At 49.6% G+C, this 21902-nt stretch overlaps 1 long non-coding RNA gene across 1 annotated transcript in view; it reads right to left on the reverse strand.

The window, feature by feature from the left end:
* Positions 1-15944, reverse strand: part of LOC127611430 (uncharacterized) — a 69144-nt gene extending 53200 nt beyond the window's left edge. Inside the window, exon 1 of the long non-coding RNA XR_007965321.1 lies at positions 15870-15944. This is a non-coding gene — a long non-coding RNA (uncharacterized LOC127611430). The remainder of the gene's footprint in view (positions 1-15869) is intronic.
* Between the last annotated feature and the right edge of the window lie 5958 nt (positions 15945-21902).

Genomic DNA, 21902 nt, shown 5'->3' on the forward strand with positions numbered 1-21902 from the left:
CATTTTTGACAGACAAATTTCAGTACGGTCTGCGGTTGTTGTTTTAAATTTCCCCAGTGTGGGACGAATAAAGGATATCTTATCTTATCTTATCTTTTTTTTTTTTTAGTAGTTACGCCCTCTGATTTACATCTGCGAAATTACAAACACTCGGTCTAACCCGCCTCCTTGTAGAGCCGCGCTGCATTTGCGCCGGTGGCGAAAACACAGCCCCGCCCGTCTCCTCTGGGAAGCCCTCGCCATAAATGAAGCGTGTTCCAAGTGTCAATTAAGGTGAATCTCTGTTTAATGGCTTTGCCACCATTCTTAGTCTTGATACACCCGGAAGGCTTTAAAAGCGCCAATTGGCTTTTGTAATCAAGTGTCGTAATAATGTCCATTAAAGAAGCTAATAGTTAAAGTGCTGAAGTCAAGCTTTTACTTTTCGGCGGCAAGTTTATAGTCCCGTGCGTTGAAAGAGCTCAATGACTTGCTGAATAGGAGATGTTTACTACGGCGGGACGTATTTGGAAAGCTTTATCGTCGTTATTCCGAAGGATATGTTTCCCTCTGGTCACGCATCACTGCAGGCTGTCTGTGTACATTTCTAGTCTGAAAGTGTGTGTGTCCGTATGTGTGAGTGTGTGTGCATAGACCAATGACTCATTTAAACACACAGTGTCCAACCGCACGCATCAGTCAGCCTCAGTTCAGTGAAAATGACGCCTTTAGTGTCAGCTAATAACCATCATATTAGCCAACGGTTGTCGGTGAGCAGAAAGTGATGGTGATGGGCTTTTTTTTTTCTTTCTTATTCGTATTAAGTAGCTCCGAGTAGTCAAGAGAAAAATGAACTCGCTTAAAACTACCTGCTTTGCACGTATCTAAATGGCACTGCTCAAATTTGTGGGTAGCAATTAAAAAAAATGATAAAAATTGGAGTCAGGCGGCCCGGTAGTCCAGTGGTTAGCACGTCGGCTTCACAGTGCAGAGGTACCGGGTTCAATTCCAGCTCCGGCCTCCCTGTGTGGAGTTTGCATGTTCTCCCCGGGCCTGCGTGGGTTTTCTCCGGGTGCTCCGGTTTCCTCCCACATTCCAAAAACATGCGTGGCAGGCTGATTGAACACTCTAAAATTGTCCCTAGGTGTGAGTGTGAGTGCGAATGGTTGTTCGTTTCCGTGTGCCCTGCGATTGGCTGGCAACCGATTCAGGGTGCCCCCCGCCTACTGCCCGAAGACAGCTGGGATAGGCTCCAGCACCCCCCGCAACCCTAGTGAGGATCAAGCGGCTCGGAAGATGAATGAATGAATGAATTGGAGTCATTGGCTACATAACAAATATCGACGGGTGACGTGCTTTGTCTTTTGGGGGGTGGATTTTTGAGACTTTTTGGTGGGTTTCCTCACGTGGGGGTACCAACAAGCCAAAGAATAAAAATGAGTTTGAAAGATGGCCAGCGAGAGGGCTTGCCCAACGTTCATTCCAAAGGGAGGGACCGGCTGACTGCAAAAATCAAGTCCAAGTTGCAGTAAACCAGCCGGGATGTGACGAATATTGTTTGCACACATATTGAAGAAAATCTCCAATGAGCTCAAGTCCGCTGCTAGTGAACTAGGATTGTTCATTCATCTTCCGTACCGCTTGATCCTCACTAGGGTCGCGGGGGGTGCTGGAGCCCATCCCAGCCGTCTCCGGGCAGTAGGCGGGGGAAACCCTGAATCGGTTGCCAGCCAATCGCAGGGCACACATAGACAAACAACCATTCGCACTCACACTCACACCTCGGGACAATTTAGAGTGTTCAATCAGCCTGCCACGCATGTTTTTGGAATGTGGGAGGAAACCGGAGCACCCGGAGAAAACCCACGCAGGCCCGGGGAGAACATGCAAACCCCACACAGGGAGGCCGGAGCTCCATCCATGCTCACACTCACACCTAGGGACAATTTAGAGCGTCCAATCAGCCTGCCACGCATGTTTTTGGAATGTGGGAGGAAACCGGAGCACCCGGAGAAAACCCACGCAGGCCCGGGGAGAACATGCAAACTCCACACAGGGAGGCCGGAGCTGGAATCCAACCCGGTAGGTACCTCTGCACTGTGAAGCCCACGTGCTAACCACTGGACTACCGGGCCGCCACTATGATTGTGACAAACCATATTTCGAGACGGCTTCCCACAATATGCCAGCTTGCTAGCGCAAGCGTAAAATCTCAAATGACGAGTGAAGTGGGGCCCCTTCTGCAGTTTCTTTAATTGTGTGAAAGAGGCCGAGGGTAATTTTAGTGCACGCTCTACCCTGCAAACAACAGATTGTTTTTTCACACACTTGAATGGGATCTGAAATTAATACGATACTGTTTGTTGTCAGCTCTTAATTTGTTTCTTCATCTCACAGGCTCGTTTGCTCCACTTGACAACTCTGAGTTAACTGAGCCAGGCCGTAATCAGCTTCGGGATAACCGCTAAGCCCCGAGAGAGTGGGGCAGGTGTGGGGGGGCGGGGAGACAAGGGAGGGGTGGAGACAGAGAGAGAGAGGCTTTCACATTGTTCACAACTTGATCATTCTTGCAGACACACTGCGATGTTATGTCATAATTTTAGTGTGTATTGCGCAACATAACGTGCGCGGGCAACGGTAATGAAAACGGCGATACTGCAATATCGGGGTATTAAAATTCCCACGATATGGTCGTCATGTTTTAAAAGTAGCACGTCTGTTCTATAGGTGCAGTTGCAGCACCCTCTGGTGGCTAGTTTATTAGTGCAGTTTAATTTGCATTGGGCACGTTGTGGCCACCGACGTTTAAAACAACACACTCATCGCCAGATGCAGGTGAACGCAACACGCTTGAGGTACTCCACAAATTAACTTGACATACACAAACGCAAAACATTGATTTTTTTTTTTTGTTATATTACTTTTTATACAACTCCCCCAAAATACCGTGATAATCATGGTCGTGATATGGTCTGGTGATGTTTGCTATCGTTTCACCCCTTCTTCTTTGGCCTGATAGTAACGAATGTTGGTTGATTTCGGTTTTGCAACCTCAGATTTTCTCCAGAAGGCGGAATGTCAGCGGTGTTCCCGCCGGCTTTAACATTTGCAGCCCGCCAGTTGTCCAACATCTGCATTTGTGAGTGGCTCGAGTGACTGGGGGGGGGAAAAAATTAAAAAATTAACCCAAAAGGTCAGCAACTGGCGGCCTTGATTGCTTTGTGTTCGTTTGTCCGAATAGGTCGTGAAAAGATCAAACGTCCCGTTTGTCGGTTCTAGTTTACGTGAAACTGTCGTGTCCGCTCGGTTCGTGTATTTGCAGTTGTCTCCAGCGTAATTCAAGTTTCTCACGATAACAAGCGGAGCAGGACTAAGGACAAGACCCCCATGCCCCCTCCTCCACGTTACATCCGAGCCTTCCTTTTCTGTCTCTGATGAGTGTTTTGCTCCTGGAGGTGGTTAGTGATGTGGAACACTTAGTTTTGGGGTCTTTACAGACCTTTGTTTTCCTTCCTAGGACACCGGTAATTTCTTTCTTTCCACGTGTCTGCGCCGATTCCGGCCGCTCTTTGTTCAGCGGCCGCGAGTGATTTCAAATTTTCCACGGCGGTACCGAGACTGACCTGCAACAGGCCATCCGGGGCTGCCTGAAGAGACAAAGAAAGACCTCATGGAAGAGAAGCTAACTATTAGCCTTTCTGGCGTGTTCTTGTGCTCACCGTCCCTTGCGTCCTGTCGGGGTGTCCGTGGTCCGTCCGAACCTGGTGGCATTTCAGGGGGCGTCGGGCAGGAAAAACGTCTTATCGTGACCCCACACCATTGGATAATCGGGCCGTTTGATTGGAAGAGAGGCGACCCGCTCACGGCGGGCCAGAGTGGTTTCTGTCATGGCCTTAATCATGTGAATGTAGCCTCCCGAGGCAAAACCAAGTCTGGAACTGCCCGCAGACTTTCAGAGCGTCTGGAAATGTGTCGGGATTTCTTCCGGTCTCTCGAGACCGAACCGGGGTGTCATGTGTCTTAAGCCAGAAGCCAACGGGGATTTGGTTCCGGGCCTTGGCGACCCGGAACAGGTTTAGGAAAATGGATGGCGAGGGGTGTTGGAAGGCCGTTGCATCGGTCTTGCTTAGCTCCGATTGTGTTTGTGTGTGTGGGGCGTCGGTCGCACCCATTCGTCAAGAGTCAGCGCCGCCCCCCCCCCCCCCCCCCGTACGCATGATGTTGTTCTTACTTACTCACCGCCTCCGCGTTTGTCGTGCGGCGGCTGACAGACGGGGAACATTTGTACAATTGCAGAGGCGCTCCCGCTTGTCTTTATCTCGACTCTAATTCACTGTGCCCTTCACGTTCGACTTCCTCTCTTCCGGGAGGCTCTTTGTTATTCCGCAGGCGCGAATCAAAGCCCCCCCACCGGCCCCCTTTTGTGTCCACCCTGTCCCGAGATCTCGTTTCTGGGAGTCGTAATGAAGCGCTCGGTCGGCAAATGAGCAATGTCATCTTAAGTTTGCTTCCAGGATCGCCATTGTCGTCTCCGCCTTCCGCGCTCGTTCAGAGAGGCTTTGTTCATCGCAAAAGTAAGTTCTCGATCAGCGGCCAATCAGATGTTGGCGTGAGTCGTCGTCAGCCAGGGCCCGAATGGGGCAAGGAAATGAAAGCCATTTTTTTCTGTCCGGGTCTTCCTCGCCAATGGCAATGTCGCCACCAGTTGTTGGGCAACTACAGCTGCTTGTAGAACCCCCCCCCCCCTGACCCCCCCACCCCAGAACACGGCAACGGTTCAACGCACAGAACTGACGTGAAATTGCACGCGTAGCTTCTTTGTCGTCATCTTAATTCAACAGGATGGATACCTTTGCAAAAAAAACAAGCCTCCCTCTGTTCTGGTAAAAGAGAAACACTTCAAAGAGTCGAACAAGTAAAAAGGCAATTCGCACTCTTATTTGCCCCCCCCCCCCCAAAAAAATCTCTGTTCAAATATTCACGGCACTCCAAAAGTCAAACTCTTCAAAGTTTGAAGGCGACGTCAAGCCGTATCAGGAGAGTCGTTGCTGACAGCTTGTCACGGCGTCCCGATGGGAGTAGCTATTAAAAGTCCACTGTAGCCATTTGCGCTTTTTTTTTTTTTTCTTCTTCTTCTCTTGCACAAAAAAAATCGGCAGCGCTTGTTCTCTTCATTTCATGCCCAATTTTCGCAGGCTTTAATTCCACAGATGCGTTCCACCTGATTTATGCCAGAATTTCATGCCGTCGAGTGAATGAACACAAACAACGGCTTAATGAACACAAAATGCCACCGGCTGTCCCCCCCCCCCCTACCCCACCCCCCTGCCCCACCCCCCTCAATTTGTTGTGAATGGTTTCATGTTTGTTTGTCAGGGACCAAATGTCAGGACCTGAGTTTTTGCTGGTTTTGAGTTTTGTTTCGCCGTTTCCATGCCCGCTCGTTAAGTTTTCATCAGCCCTGAACCTTGTGTTGACCAATCGGTGCCCCCCCCACCCCGCCACTCGAGTCTTGACACAAAATGTAGAGAGAAATTCAAACTCCAGAGTTGCAATCCTACCAAATTATAACTCCGTTGCTGAACTCACAGTTCCATAAATGACCTGTCAAGCTGACATTGACCCCCCTCCCCCCCTTAATCTTCTACTCGAAAGCGGTGCTGATCTCAAATCCAAAGCGATGCCATCAACCGGCGTCCCTACAGTAGTTCACAAACTTGGAATTTTACAGACTAAATGGGCTGAGACCCTCCTCCACGAGAAACAGACGTTTTTTTTTTTCCCGGCCACGTTTGGGCCACGTACGGTAAACGCGTGTGGGCCACGTACGTCACTGTTGATTGAGCAAGAAGCCACCGTAGTCTTGCACCTTTCGGACACGTCTAAGGTCGGCGCTCTATTCCAGCAAGCGTTCCGTCAGTCGCTCTCCTCCTCGCCCGTCACGAGCATCCGTCACCCTGGAATAGCGCATCGGCTCCCCGAGACAAAAAAAACGAGCGAGAAGGTGATCCGCAACGACAAGCATCGGCTCAATTAGCCCAAGTTGCCCACACGGAGGCCCACGCGGAGCCTCTCCCAGACTGCGGGCGGACTGGCACATGGTAGCCGCCCCCGCCTGGCTAAAAATATCTCTACAGGTTGTCAACTTGTTTTAGTTTCACTCGGCGGAGCCCGAGCGAGCGTCTTCACCTCCATAGCGGCCGCCCGCGTGCTTTTCCGCCTTGTCCGCACGCATCATGTCCCCCCCCGTGCTGCTCCTTAGAGCAGGAATGTGACGCGCTTGCCCCCCCCCCCGCACCTGCCCACGGGCTGGCGGATACCGATAGGCTCTGCGGATGAGCCGCGCGCAGGCGGCGGTGTAACCGCGGACGGGCCGAAGGGTGCGATCTGTCAGCCGCGCGCTCGGATGAAGCCTTCCGTCGTCACGCAACCCGTTTGGATTTGTCGCCATCTTGCCCGCTCGCCAACCACCCTTAGCGAATTTGCCGACTCCTTGCCTTTTACACGCTAACCTTCATTCGGAGCCCATTTACGAGTTTCGCGGCGTCTGGGTTTCGCCCTTTTGGAGCATTTTGACCTTTTCGCGAAGCGCAGGTTGTCGCGGTGCCTGATTTTATGCGCACAAGTTCACGTTTGGGCTTTGAGGTGGCGTAGCATCGGACGATCAATGTGTTCCGCGGGTCGCTTGCCACGAAGAAGCAGGAAAACATTCGGCGTTAGCGTGGACATTAATGAGACTTTTATTCCTTCGGCACGGAGTCTTAATTAATGCCATTAATAACTCCCGTGTTTTCCTGCCACTTCCTGTCAGGCTGCGCGAAAGGAATGAACGTTTGCGGCCGATCGATCACCGCACGACTGTGGCGGACGGCGACATCTGGAAGCGCCACCGAATGGGAAGGACCCGCGCGGAGGACAACAACAGATGCAACACACATCCAAACAAATGAACCCCGGATTTGAAATGTCTCCAAAGAGAGCCGGGCCGGGAATCGAAAAGGGACTCCACCGAGCGTTTGGAGTGAATTGCAGGCCTCTATTCATTCATTCATTCATTCATTCTTCCAAGCCGCTTGATCCTCACTAGGGTCGCGGGGGTGCTGGAGCCCATCCCAGCCGTCTCCGGGCAGTAGGCGGGGGGACACCCTGAATCGGTTGCCAGCCAATCGCAGGGCACACAGAAACAAACAACCATTCGCACTCACACTCACACCTAGGGACAATTTAGAGTGTTCAATCAGCCTGCCATGCATATTTTTGGAATGTGGGAGGAAACCGGAGCACCCGGAGAAAACCCACGCACAGGGAGGCCGGAGCTGGAATCGAACCCGGTACCTCTGCACTGTGAAGCCCACGTGCTAACCACTGGACTACCGGGCCGCCTCTATTCAGTTTTTTAAAAAAATCCCAAAAATCGGCTGCAGACATCATTTGAACAGATCAACAAGAAAGTAGGTGGACAAGAACCGATGCCCGATATTGAACAGGAAGTTTGCCGTTTTATTTCGTGGCCATTTCAAGCCTACTACTGGATTAGAATTTGTTGAGGGCGTAGGGGAACGGGAACAGTCCCAGATTCCAATTTTACCGATCAACAACAAATGTTGAAATACAGCACATGCAAAAAGCCCCGTTTTGGTTTTGCAGGAGCCATTTTGTGAGTGAATGCCCGCCCTTGGGACGGACTCCATAGGCACGGTCCAAAAATCCCCACCGGACACCAGTTTCACTGATCAACATCAAATCATGCGCACACATCTTACATTGACATCAGAAAAATTGCAGAGACAAGTCGGCCATTTTGTTTTGAAGAAGCCATTTGGTCCCGCTGGTGAATTTGCCCAAATCGGCTCCAATCGGACGCTGGTACACACACAAAAAAAAAACAGTTTGCATGGATTTTAATTTGACCTGTTTTGGAAAAACGCCGTTTTGGAAAAATAATTTTTTGCTCCCCGCGTTAGCTCTCTTGCTGAGTGTTTTAAACCAATATCCTTTTTGCGCTCTTATTTCTGAGGCTTCCTCAGTTTTGAAGAAACGACCAAAAGCCTCCATCGACTCATTAGTCTGCATGTGAGCCTAAGGCGAGAGTGATCGTAATTGGAAATACAAATAGAAATTACTCTCTGCGAGTCTATATTTGATTCTGAAAAGGGAAGTGCACTAATATAGATTTCAAAAGGAAAGGCAAGGTTGGCGGTGGAGCTAAAAAAAAAAAAAAAAAAAAACGATGAGCCCGCTTCCCTATTTCCTATTAGCATGAATCTACCCGCTCGATTTTGCTGTCTGGCCAAAGCGTTGTAACCTAAAATTAGAGCCCTGCGCAAATGACGCACCTCTATTCCATTTCAGCTAATATTACAATAATAATGAATTAGTCATGCTACCATTTATCAGCAGTTTGCATTAGTGTTCATGAATTATTAAGGACCGGCGAATATGTTTCCAAAAGGAACGTCGACGTGCTTCATTTGCATTTGTACGCCCGTTGTGATGTTAGGATGAGCCTCTCATTAACGGTCGTTGCACTAAATATGCATTTGTTGGTGACGAGCGAATATAAAAAAGGCAAAACATTGGCATATTAAAGACGCAGTTTCCTGTTTTAAAACGTTCCTCCGCTCCTCGTTAGCATCTCGTGCTCAGTTGTTTGCAAACGAGGGAGTGACATTTTTATTTTTTTTTTTAACAGAGGTGGATATTCCAAATTGGTTTCGGCAAAGCTCCTGAAGCTCGAATTAGCGCAACCGCGTGAGGTGACGCCACCAGAAGAAAGCGAATGTCAAAAATACAACTTTTTTTATTGAATAGTGGGTCTTTATAAAGTTTATTCAAAAATGTGAAACATAGGACTAAAAAAAAAAAGAAATGCATTTGTGGATGGCAATAATTTGAACTGGCCCAAAGCTAAAACAGGGGAGGAGTCACTGCATGACTACGTTTTTTTTTTTCCCCCAATAGGCCTTCATATGTACTGCAGGACACGACAGAATTTCTCGCAAATGTTCAGCCAAGCTCGCTCGCCCATCTTTGAGAAGCGCCGCTGGAGTCAACCATTTTTTTTTTTTCATTCTGCGCAAGGCGTCATTTTGAAGATATTTGAAGGCGGCGGCGGCGGCGGCGTCACCTCCACTCCACAGTTGATACTGGAATTGTGGAGCCATCTCGTAATAGCATCAAATCTGTCAAGGGGGCGTAATGCACTCCGCCGGGCCCTAAATGCACCTAAGCATCAAGCCGGCGCAAAATAGCGGGTACCAAAATATGCTTTTCTTGCCACTTTCCTGAGGTGGATGGGGGGCAATTTTCCCCAAGGAGATGGTGAGCGTGATTGAGGTGTCAGTCGTTGACATCTTTGGATTACGGCTGACGGCGTAAGCGGCAGGTGGCGCCTGCAGACGGTAATGGAAGTCTCATTTCCTTTCATTTAAAAAGGTGAGCGGCGGGCGGACGCGGCGGTGAAAGCTCTCCGGCTGAAAGGACTGCCCGCTTGCCGCTTGATAAATGTTCCGCCGGTCAAAAAAAACGACATGGCGCTCGTTCCGAGCCCGCTCGCATTTCATCCCAAAGTTAACCCGTAAACAGAGCGAGAGCTCACCGCGCGTCATCTCTTTGCCGCCGTCTTGAAGGAGATCTTTTGGAAACCGAACAACTCGATCGAAAAAGAGATCACTTTCGAGGGGATGTGTGGGGGGAAAAAATTGTGTTTTATTTTTAGAAATCTGTTAAACACAAACACACACGCGCGCACACACACTCAAAGCAGCCACTGACCCAGCTTGACAAAATGGCTTCCGCAAAGCATGTCAAGCGGATTGAAGCGAGCCCAGAGCAGACTGTCCACACTTTTGCTTTTTTGCAGCTTGGGCTGATTGACCCTAATACCACCCCAACACCGGGACCGACTGGGAAACTAAGCCAAGTGAACATCCACCATTTTCGAGCAACCAGACTAGACTACCAAAACAATGTCATGATTTGCTTTATTTTTCAGTCTGATCATCCAAAGAGGGGGGGGGGGGCAGCACGGTGGCCGACCGCTTTGCACGTCTGCCTCGCAGGTGCAGGGTTCGATTCTGAGCTGTAACCTATCCGTGTTGCTTTTCTGCGGGTTCTCCCGGTGCCCTGTGTGGCTTTTCTGCGGGTACTCCGGTTTCCCCCCCCCGCATTCACAAAACATGCATGGCAGGCTAATGGAAGACTTGAAATTGTCCCTCGGTGCGAGTGTCTGCGTGCGAATGATCATTTGTCTCGGTGTGCCCCCCCCCCCGGCCTGTGTGGCTTTTCTGCGGGTACTCTGGTTTCCCCACCCGCATTCCCCAAACATGCATGGCAGGCTCATGGAAGACTTGAAATTGTCCCTCGGTGCGAGTGTCTGCATGCGAATGATCATTTGTATCGGTGTGCCCCCCCCCCCCGGCCTGTGTGGCTTTTCTGTGGGTACTCTGGTTTCCCCACCCGCATTCCCAAAACATGCATAGCAGGCTCATGGAAGACTTGAAATTGTCCCTCGGTGCGAGTGTCTGCGTGCGAATGGTCATTTGTCTCGGTGTGCCCCCCCCTGGCCTGTGTGGCTTTTCTGCGGGTACTCCGGTTTCCCCACCCGCATTCCCAAAACATGCATCGCAGGCTAATGGAAGACTCGAAATTGTCCCTCGGTGCGAGTGTCTGCGTGCGAATGGTCATTTGTCTCGGTGTGCCCCCTCCCCCCGCCTGGCCTGTGTGGCTTTTCTGCGGGTACTCCGGTTTATCCCCAAACATGCATGGCAGGCTCATGGAAGACTCGGTGTGAGTGTCTGCGTGAGAATGATCATTTGTCTCCGTGTGCCCGCCCCGACCCCCGACCCACCTGAGGATGAGCGGATTGGAAATTGTCTGGATAATCCAAAAAATGTGAAACGTGCATGCCGTACTTTGAATCACGCAATGCACCTGAAGTCAGCTTGTCCGTGAAATATGCCGTCCAAATAAAATTGCCCCTCAATGTAGGCATGTAGCATGACGTATCCATTCCCCGAGTTTTGTACGTGAGGATGAAAGCAAAGTGCGGTAATTTAAAAAAAGAAAAAAAAGTCTGCTTTTTGAGCGCACGCTCAAACGGGAGCGAAGCTGCTAATCATCTGAAGGATGTTGTTTATTCATGCAAGCCTGCAATCTGCTCGAGTGGCCGCAAAGAAGGCGGCGAGCGCAAACTCCTCCAACTGACAATGGGCTTTCATTCGCCTCGAGATTGAACTCCAGTTCACCTTGGCGTGGGCCTCACTTGAGATGATAATTTATCCCCCGAGCCGCCAAAAAGCCTTTTTTTTTTTTTTTTAAATAAATAGATTTGCCCTGTCCTTCCTTCCTCTTCGTAATATTTGGGTCGTCACTTGCTTATGCCGCGTTTTGTTTCATTTCTGCACTTGACCTTCAAACACGGAGTCGCTCTGCTTTGCCGCCTCTCCAAATTCTTCTTTGACTTTGCAAAGTAGCAATTGCAAAGGATTTCCAATTAGCCTCTTTGGGCCCCAAGTGAATATTTTCCAGGTTCTCAAACGTCAAATTTGGTTTTGCGCAAAGAGGTAGCCCCTCTCGTCATTTTTCTTGTATTCCAGACCCACCAAAACGACCGTCTTGAAGAGTTTTTCTTTTTTTTTTTTTTTTACTCGAAAAAGAAAAGAGTTGTTGCTACTTTGACTCCGACATTTTAGAATTCATTATTAACGAATTGAACAACCACTTCCTTCTACTTTCAAGTCCCAAGTTCCGAAATTAGTCGGTGAACTTTGACGAGAGTGAACCCACCTCTGCAATTTTTTTTTTTTCAAAGTATTTGCTTTCGAGGACTTTGTCAAACTCGCTGGCCTTTCAGCGCAAACGGCTCATCTCCGAAAGTGCCACTTAATAACTCAACTTGCAGAAGGAAAAAAAAGGGCCACGCTTAGAAATGTCATTTCATCCTCAAGGCACAAAAGCTGTCGCGCAATAATCAGGGAACAGCCGCATGCCCCACCCCCCCCCCCCCCGCTATGTCCCCCCCCCCCCAAATTGCCTCTGAGTGCTGCTGTTTGGCTCACTTTGAATCATGAATGTGGCACGCCTGGAGGACATGCGAGTGCCCCGCATTATTGCCCTTGTTTCGTTTTACTTCTACAGGTTTGATTCAAAATGGTGTGTGTGTGCGTGTGTGGGGGGGGGGGCAGAATCCATAGAACGGTCATTTTCTTCTATCAGAGACCCTGACATTTGAACGGTTGTGTGTTGACTTTTTATATCTGCTGCAGACACCGTAGGAAGGTTTTTTCTTCTTTTTTTTTTAATTCTCTCTGGGGGCGTTCACTTTTGTTCCCCACTCTCGGCCAGTTGAAGAAGCCGCCGGAGTCGTAAATGACCCCCCCCCCCCCCCCCCCGGTCGGCATAGTAACAAATGCCAGATTCGACGTTGGCCTGTAGCAAAACCAGGGTGCAACGTGTCCTGCTGGAGACACTTGACAGATGCGCAAAATTTTGCGGCCTACATCGCTCGGTCCTTCTCTTGTTGGCGCCGCGACCGGCCTGGGCCTCCAAATCGCCGCTGACGGAAAATGATTTCTCTCCCGAGCAATGTGGGTCAGCATCGAGTTGTTTTTAAACCAGACTGGTGGCAAACTGCTAAAGTGAGCCTTGGGGGTGGAGGGAGCAAGCATTCAACAATTTATACACACACACACACACACACAGACACCAAATCATTGCAAGTTGAACACTGAGCAGTCCGATTTAGAAGCGCCGATGAAGTGTCGATGAATTTCTCTCGCTCGCGGTAATTGATGCCAACCCGACCGCCTGAAGATGTTTAGAGTTGCCCGACGGTAATTACTGTCCCAAAAAAAAACAAGAAACAGTCATTTGATGACACTATATTTGTAAATTTCGTTTCATTTCTTTGTTTGTGCGATTGCCAACGTTTGTAAATTGAGGTTTCCCTATTGGATAGAAGACCGGAGGGGGCGGGGCTTGTCACGTTGATGAAGAGGGAGGCAAATCATAAAACGTCGGACATGTTTGGTATGTCGCTGTGTGGGATCGTGGGAGGATAACTCAAGCCCCTTGTGAGGAGAAAGAAGACGGACAGTCGAAAACCATTGTGGGACGAATAAAGGATATCTTATCTTATCTTATCTTAAACATTGCCTGCTATTTTAGACAAAGTAGCTGAAAATGCTGTCGTGCTCGCTCGATGAGGTCAGAGTTGAAACCGTGATGATGTCACAACCTGTGCGCCGCACTTTCCTCTCCTCTCAGATCAGAAATACATTGAAAAAATTCACAAATTAGGTTCAACGATCAGGCCAGGCCAATCTTCGCTCCTCCTTGGCGTGCAAAGATCCTCTACGAATCGAGAAGCATCACTCCAATACTATTTTGTTCAAATTCCAATCAGCACGGGGTTTGGCGCCATCTTGTGACATCTTTTTGCAAAAAAAAAAAAAAAAAGCATCCAAATAAAAAGGCAGTCGCAGACCGGCGAGGGTTTGCCGAACGGTGTAGCGGCAAAGATCAAAAGCCCGCAGCGGGCTTGTCGCTGGAATGGCAGACGAGGCCGGCGAGAGCCGTGCGCCGCAATCACGTCCGCTGGCTGTTATTCGGGAGTTTTGACCTTCTGCTGAAAGATTTAACAAACGGCCGAGCGGCCCTCGCAGTCTGGCGGCATCTGAATGTCCAATGATCCGCGATGAATATTTAACCAGATGCCGCCCGCAACATCTCTGCTATAAACGATCACACTCTCGGATTTCAATCCCGGTGTGACAGACAACCTCGATTATGCGCCCCATCGGAGAGTCCTCGGCGTATCGCGAAACGTCCGCACTGACGGCGCCCGAAGGACGAAGGCGCGTTGTCGCGCCGCTCACTTTGACCGCCGGCAACACGATTGCAGGAGTCAAATGATGAGTCATTGCGCCGTTCGACGATCTCTTTGTCGGCCTTGATCAGTTAGTCTTCACTCGATGAGCCGCTTTTGGGCTCTTTTGGCCGTCCGTTGCCGCAAACGTCCATTTTCGCGCTCGACACCTTGTCGTCGATGGAGTCTCGGGTTGTTACGCGCAACCCGTAAAAAGCCGAGCGCGCTGGCTGCACTTGAACTTTTTTTTCATTCATTCATCTTCCGAGCCACTTGATCCTCACTAGGGTCGCGGGGGGTGCTGGAGCCTATCCCAGCTGTCTCCGGGCAGTAGGCGGGGGACACCCTGAATCGGTTGCCAGCCAATCACAGGGCACACAGAGACGAACAACCATCCACGCTCACACTCACACCTAGGGACAATTTAGAGCGTCCAATCAGCCTGCCACGCATGTTTTTTGGAATGTGGGAGGAAACCGGAGCACCCGGAGAAAACCCACGCAGGGGTTTGAAAGGGGTTTGAAATCCCGGGAAGGGCGAGAGTCAGGCGAAGGTGACGCAACAACTCCATTTCCGTATTGTACTCAAGTGGAAGGACGGATGCTTGTGTATTTAAAAAGTAGATTTTTTTAGGGAGGGAGCGGGGGGGGGGGCGATTGATCGCTCGATCAATAGAGAGAATGTGTGTATGTGTGTGTGTGTGTATATGTGTGTAGTTGTGTGTATGTATAGTATGTGCATACATTGATACAGACATACATATATGTATGGCCTTGGTTTTTGTACTTGCCACCACTGGAGTTGGGGCAGGAGGGCAGGCTTGTATGATAAGGAGGGGGGGGGGGGGGCGATGCTCAGCACTAAAGGCGGCAGACTTTTACCGACTCAGGCTGGAGTTTACCGCATATCTGGGACATTATAGATTAAACGAGTGAGAGACAGAGCTCTTCCCTGCATTTGTTAATCCCCCCCCCCCCCCCCCATCCCCCCACCCCCGACCCCACCTTCCCTAACATTCTTCACTCAACCCGATTCTCCTCATTTCCCTTGCTCGCAAGACGCTTTCTCTGCCCTCAACTTTAATTAGTTTCGGCGTGCGCCGCAGGAAAAAGTTGGCGCTCCTTCAGGTGATAAAACAGGAGCCGGCGCCGCCGAGCTTAGTCGGGGTTAACGAAAGTCGAGGTCGAGTGCCGACTCCCGGGGACCTTTTGATCAGACCGCAGAGGAAAAGTAATGAGACGGAAATGAGAGTCACGGCGGAAGGGGGGGAAAGGATTAACGCCACGCAAAGTCAAACGTATGCGCCGACTTTTGGAACGTACCAGCAAATAATGCAAATAATGGACTCTTGTGTTTATGGGGGGGGGGGGTGGGGGGAGCGGGGGGGGGGGGGTTGTTTGTTTGTCTCTTATGAGTTTTTTTTTTCACAACTGAGTGGAAAAGAAAGTACATTTCCTTTTTTCGTCCCTGTTCCACAAGCTGATTCACGGCCCCAAGACTGCTTTAGCTTATTTATTCCCGAAGAGCGAGATCGAAAAATTAATCGCGGTCAAAATGACTTGGGTACTCGGAATCGATGCTCTTCAGCGGTGGCCCATTTGTTGCATAATTTAGCCATTTGCCTCACTGAAATGTAGGTTTTATTTGGGGTGGCGGGGGGGGGGGGTTCTTCACTCTCCATCCATCCATCCATCCATCCATCATTTACCGCTTATCCGGGGCCGGGTCGCGGGGGCAACAGCTTTAGCTGGGAAGCCCAGACTTCCCTCTCCCTAGCCACTTCTTCCAGCTCTCCCCGGGGGATCCCGAGTCGTTCCCAGGCAAGCTGGGTGACATAGTCTCTCCAGCGTGTCCTGGGTCTTCCTCGGGGTCTCCTCCCGGTGGGACATGACCGGAACACCTCACCGGGGAGGCGCTCAGGAGGCATCCGAATCAGATGCCCAAGCCACCTCATCTGGCTCCTCTCGATGTGGAGGAGAAGCGGCTCGACTCTGAGCCCCTCCCGGACGACTGAGCTTCTCACCTTATCTCTAAGGGAGAGCCCGGACACCCTGCGGAGAAAACTCATTTCGGCCGCTTGTATCCGGGATCTCGTTCTTTGGGTCACGACCCGTAGCTCGTGACCATAGGTGAGGTTCTTCACTCTCCTCGAGTTGATTTCTTGTAAATAATAAAATAGTATAAATATCATAAAATTAAAAAGTTTGACCAAGACAATTCCGTCTACGGCTACGGCGTCATCTTTTCAGACGGTCATTGTAAGTTTGACAGTCCGGCGCGGCACGCTCTTTAAAAAACCCGACGTCGCTTAATTGAAAAAGACGCTCGCCTATTAGCGTACGCAAACATGCTTTGCGTTGGCTCTTTGTAGTCCGTTGCATCCGCTCTTAAGGAGGCTGACAACAAGGGCCGCCTTGTCACAGCGCCACACAAACTCACAATTCCCCCGAGGAGCCCATCAAACGCCCGCCGCTGTCGCAACATTAGCCGCGCGTCTAATGAGCGCTAACGGAGGCGCCCGATCAAAAGGTCTGCCTTTAAATGGCGGCTAATGCGACCTTGTTGTCACCTGGGCACCCTCTCGTTTCGTCAGACGGCGTTGCCGTTCGACGCCTCTGAAACACGCCGCTAGCAGTCGGATTAAAGCTGCTAGCCACCCGCCACATTTTTTTTTCCTGAGTTTCGGAGTAATGTCATGCTCTTCCTAGCAAAGTGGTGACGATCAATACCATCTTTTAATTGTACTTCTTCAAACTGTCACTGGCAGCGCGGCTGTTTGTTTTTGTTTCTTAGTTTTTTTTAACGACTTGCTGCTAATGCCGGCAAACAAACACTTCAGTCACTCTCCAAGACAGCCCGGTGGTTAAATACAAAGGCAAGAGGCATAAAACATCACGGCTGCTGCCGAGAAACAATAATTGCCAACCCTGCGGCTCCGTCGCAAAACATTGCAACGTGGCGTTTACTTACGCCTGCCTACCCAACCTTATTTTCAGGAACGCCGCGATTGGCTGTCGCCGATAAGACTGGCCAACGATCAAACAAAACTGGCATCGCTCTTTTTTTTTTCTATTTTGAATGTCTTCATGATAAGCAATTCAAACAGAGTATTTCACCCACACAAAAAAAGTGACTATGAAAAGATACTCATCCTAAAAAGGTAACTTTTCCAAATGGTAGCCATCAGAATTGTGGGGGGGTAACGAGAGACTTTTTCATAAGCGTCCGGATTGATCGTGAGCGAAATGGGGTGTCCGTAGGCACTTTGTTATGTTCTCTGACTGTACACTAGGTGACAGTGTTGCTATAGAAATACGGTTGGAAAGAAATTAGCTTGTTTGGCTACGTGCCGGCTTTGTTCCTGTGCCGATTACAGGGTGGTATATTAAGATATTATGTGATGTTTTCTTTAACCAATGTATATCTTCTCAGAGGTAAACTCTTGAACCTGCTTTGGAATGATTGCAAGTGAGATAAACTCTTGAACCTGCTTTGGAATAATTGCAAGTAAATGATTACAAGTCCGTGCCACTTGGTTACACAACAAACAGTGTGGCGTAGGGGGGGATGAGAATGGCCACTCACCCCTCCCGATGCACACACTTTAGAGCAGGGGTGTCCAAACTTTTTGCCAAGGGGGCCAGATTTTATGTGGTAAAATGTCGGGGGGGCCGACCTTGGCTGACATTCTTTACATTGAACAACAATATTGTTCAACAAATTTTAGTAAGCCAGTCTGTTTCACATTTCCATTTTTATTTTAATTTCAACAATCTTAAGAATTTCTTTTGGTTCATTTGAAACAGGAATTTGAAATATGACATATCAGTCAATATAAACACGGAGTGATGTCTTGTTAACTCGTGAGTGATGCCCTCTAGTGTCTAAATGCTATTACTCATTTAGTGAATGCTATTACTCATTTAGCCACTAGAGGGAAGCAGTACTCTATGAAACATCACTCACCAGTCTACGAGACCTCAGTCAATGCAACACGTGTTCCATTGCGCCCAACCTGCGGGCCAGACGGCACTGATTTTATGACAGGGGCCGAGGGCCGGATAAAATTCGACCGCGGGCCGGATTTGGCCCGCGGGCCGGACTTTGGACATGCCTGCTTTAGAGGATAAAAGGAGGGGGGGGCGATGCTACTTCAGCAGAGTCCGCTGTGGGTTACCGTACGAACGCCCAGCTCGTATTGAAGCTCACTCTGCTGAGGGTGTTGGCTCTCCACCCTACTGGCACACGGTAAGAGTTCTTTAAAAAAAGCAGGAACGGGAACTGAGCCTGCGCCTTTTAATACGATGCGCCCGATACGCTTGTGAGGAAAAATACGGTCATCCAATTTCAGCTTGTGGAAATGTCGCCATTGTTCTTCAGCGGTCACACTGAAGTCACTTCTTGTGCCACGCCGCCAGCTGTTGCCATGCAAGGCAGCAAAAAAAGCAATTAGACGCAAAGAAATTTAGATTCGGACTAGCCAAGATGAAAACGATATTGAAGAGCAGAAAGAAATTGTCTTTAAGAAATTGTCGTCCTTTTTTGAAGACGTCATTATTTTCTCGCGTTCTGGAGCACCGCTATCGAGTTCAGCGGTCCAATGGCGCCACGATTACAATTTTGCATGATTTGAGAAGGTGGCGGGCATGCGCCACGTTGACGGCGCTCCCGTCTCGTTTTGGAGATTTCTCATAAGCAGATAGCAATCTGTCATATTCAAAGTGACACTTAATTAGTTGCGCAACGACACACGGGCTCGCGCGCACGCGTTCCCGCCGGAAGGCCGAGGACGACGAATGCGGGCGACAAAGCCGAACAATGTCGTAAGAGTCTCACAACGCAGATTCTTGTAGTTAATGAACTCCACTCCGCCGCGTGATGGATGAAATCAATCATACTGTCAGCTCACACCGGCTCGGCGACGCTTGCTGTGGGGGGGTTGATATTGTGGAAAAGTCACTTTGGAATGCCAGTAGAAGATGATTCTGGAAGAAATAGTCCAGTTCTAAACCTCTTTTTCATCCAAACACAAATGTTTTCAAATGTCGCAACAAAACATGCAACGATTGAAGGTCCGGGGTTGGGTGGGGGAGTCTTTTGTGCCCCCCCCCCCCCCCCTCTGCCGTGTCCCGCTTGAGCGTCCTCCGGTGACGGCTCCCAGAATGCGCTCTCTCTCCTTGAGAAGCCCCGACAGGTCATCGTTTCCAAACAGCCACTTGGGTGTCCCTGGGAAATCGATGGCCGGGGGCGCCGCTTTCACGCTCCGAAAGCGAGCGAGCGTCTGGCCCAAGCTCGTCCGCTTCACTTTCTAAAAAGAATCAGCTTGTGCTTTTGCTTGTCTGGTTTAATCAAGGATCAACAATTTCTGGCCATTTTACACATCTGTTATTTTACGATTTTTTATTGTGCAAGTCTCATTTTCACCTCATCTCCCATTTTCATTAACACCCCAACATTACAATTCAGTGTCGGCTGTTTAGCACTCCCATTGAATTTCTACAGCAATGTCGCTTTCAATGGGGGCCCGGTAGTCCAGTGGTTAGCACGTGGGCTTCACAGTGCAGAGGTACTGGGTTCGATTCCAGCTCCGGCCTCCCTGTGTGGAGTTTGCATGTTCTCCCCGGGCTTGCGTGGGTTTTCTCCGGGTGCTCCGGTTTCCTCCCACGTTCCAAAAACATGCGTGGCAGGCTGATTGAACACTCTAAATTGTCCCTAGGTGTGAGTGTGAGTGCGAATGGTTGTTCGTTTCTGTGTGCCCTGTGATTGGCTGGCAACCGATTCAGGGTGTCCCCCGCCTACTGCCCGGAGACAGCTGGGATAGGCTCCAGCACCCCCCGCGACCCAAGTGAGGATCAAGCGGCTCGGAAGATGAATGAATGAATGAATGAATGAATGAATGAATGTCGCTTTCAAATCTTTTTTTTTTTTTTTTTAGCTCCGCATGCGCATATTCTTCATCCAGCATTGATAGCAAACCTGGCCGTCGCCTGCCTCGCCCCCCCCCCCCCCCCCCCCCCAAGTGTCCCGACGGTTTCCCCGGTCGCCTCGTCCGCCTGTCACTTAGCTCCCCTGCCCGAGGCGCTCTCGTCAGACAGTTATTGCAAAGCGCTGCTGCTCACTCACTCATTAAGCGCGTCCATTTTGCACCCAGCGAGATGTATGACCCCCGAAGACACGCGGCGCGGCCCGAGATTGATAAAAATGGCTGCCATGCCACATACCAGACGACCGGGCTGCCTTCTCTCCCTGTTTATTCGCTAACTGTGTGCGTGGCGCCGGCAATATTCTCTTCGCACCTCACATCTCTTCACACTTCATGGTCATGTTTCGGAGGCTGTCGTCGAGGGTGCTGATGTCTCCATTTGCATAGCTGTTAAATACCGATTATTTGTTTTTTTTTTTTTTTTTTTTTTTTTGTTAATGAATGAAATGTAGCCTGAATAGCAATTTTTGATCCTGGTAAAAAATGGATGTAGTTTTAGGGTGACCCAAAATCAACTCGGTAGCGCTCGCTAGAAAATGAGAAGAAAAAAAATAATAATAATAAATCAGGCCCTGGCACGCTTTGCCGATGCTCCGTTTCATGGTTTTATTGATTTTTGTTTGATCATTTGTTTAGAAAGATCTCATTTTTGGTGCTTTTTCAGGGGCTGCAATGGATTCATTGCATTTCCTTTGTGTTTTTTTCAATACAAAATCTTGGCATTTCACTACTTTGTAGTCGACGTGACAAGCTAATCATCGTGGCCAAATCCTTATTTTCGACTCAAAGTCTTTGTTCGTAAATAAAACTGAAATCCAATCAAACAAAGCGCCGCCGCCATCTACAACCGTCCGTCGGTCATCACGTGCCAAGTGCGGTTCACATTTTTCAGCGGGCTGCAAACTTTTTGGGGAGAGACGAGGCGCCGCAGAGGCTTTGAGGATTCATCGGTCCTGCCGCTAAACGGTTCTGTCAGCACAATAGCCAAAGTCTTCCATCATGGTCAGTGTAACAGATGTGGACACGGACCCCGTGCGTCCCGTTGCTTTCAGGGACCTCCTCGGAGCGCTTATTCATTTAAACGGGCACATTATAGAACGCTGCGGTATTGACGTGCTTTCAGAGCGGATACCGCGCTAGCATCATTTTGACTGTATTGGCTCATTAGCATTCCGCGCGCGGGCTGTTTGTTGCCGCGGACGTCGATATGAGGTTTGGCTAACAAATGGCACCGATTCAAAGTGTTGATGGCTGCAAAGCTCCAATATTGACTGCTCATCATACAGAAGCTTGGAATTGTGGACCAACTGGGGGTCCTGCGCTTAAATAATGCTCCGGGGGGAAAAAAACGAGCAAATCAAAATAAAATTCTTCTATCAAAGTGTACGAACGGAAGTACTCGCATTCTGTAAATACAGGCTGACTAAAAATAAAACAGGATCAGGATCCATTAAATCGTTTCTTCCAAGTCAGATTTTTTTAAAGACATTTTGAACCAAGTCGTCAACGTATTTTGATAACGTAAGGAGGAAAAAAAAAAACATTGTTGTCTTTTCAAATGAGTAAAAAGTAACCGGTCCTCAGAAATATAAATGGTGCCATTACTGGAACAATCTCCAAATGTTACAGGAACAATTTCCCACCAGTGCTAGTTGGAGGAAGCCGCTTGTAAAAGGACCAAGCCATTGAAGCTTTTAACCCGCGTAGGGCCGATGGTGCTACAATAGCCTGGTGGTCAGGCAGCGTCACTGCCGAAGTCTCGTGAGCGTCGAAGCGGCCGCTTGTCAAGCCTCCGAACGAGAGCGCTCATTTATTCAGAGCTCCGCCGGCATCTTCAAAATGTCCCCGTCACTCCGCGTCAAGCTCAAAATACACTCGGGGGCGTCCTGTGATGCGGAGCAGAACGCCCGTGTCGACTTGCTTGAAGTCATCCGCATAGTTTAGCATGCTAGCTACTTCTGTCAGTAGCTAGCATGTCGGCTTCCCTTTCTTGCTACCGCGATCCCGTCGGTCCGTCGACCTCATTTGACATCCGAGGCCCTGTTGGAACTGTTTATTGATGTTCGCTTGACT

This window comes from Hippocampus zosterae, chromosome 12 (assembly GCF_025434085.1).
Source record: "Hippocampus zosterae strain Florida chromosome 12, ASM2543408v3, whole genome shotgun sequence".
Taxonomy (NCBI): Eukaryota; Metazoa; Chordata; class Actinopteri; order Syngnathiformes; family Syngnathidae; genus Hippocampus; species Hippocampus zosterae.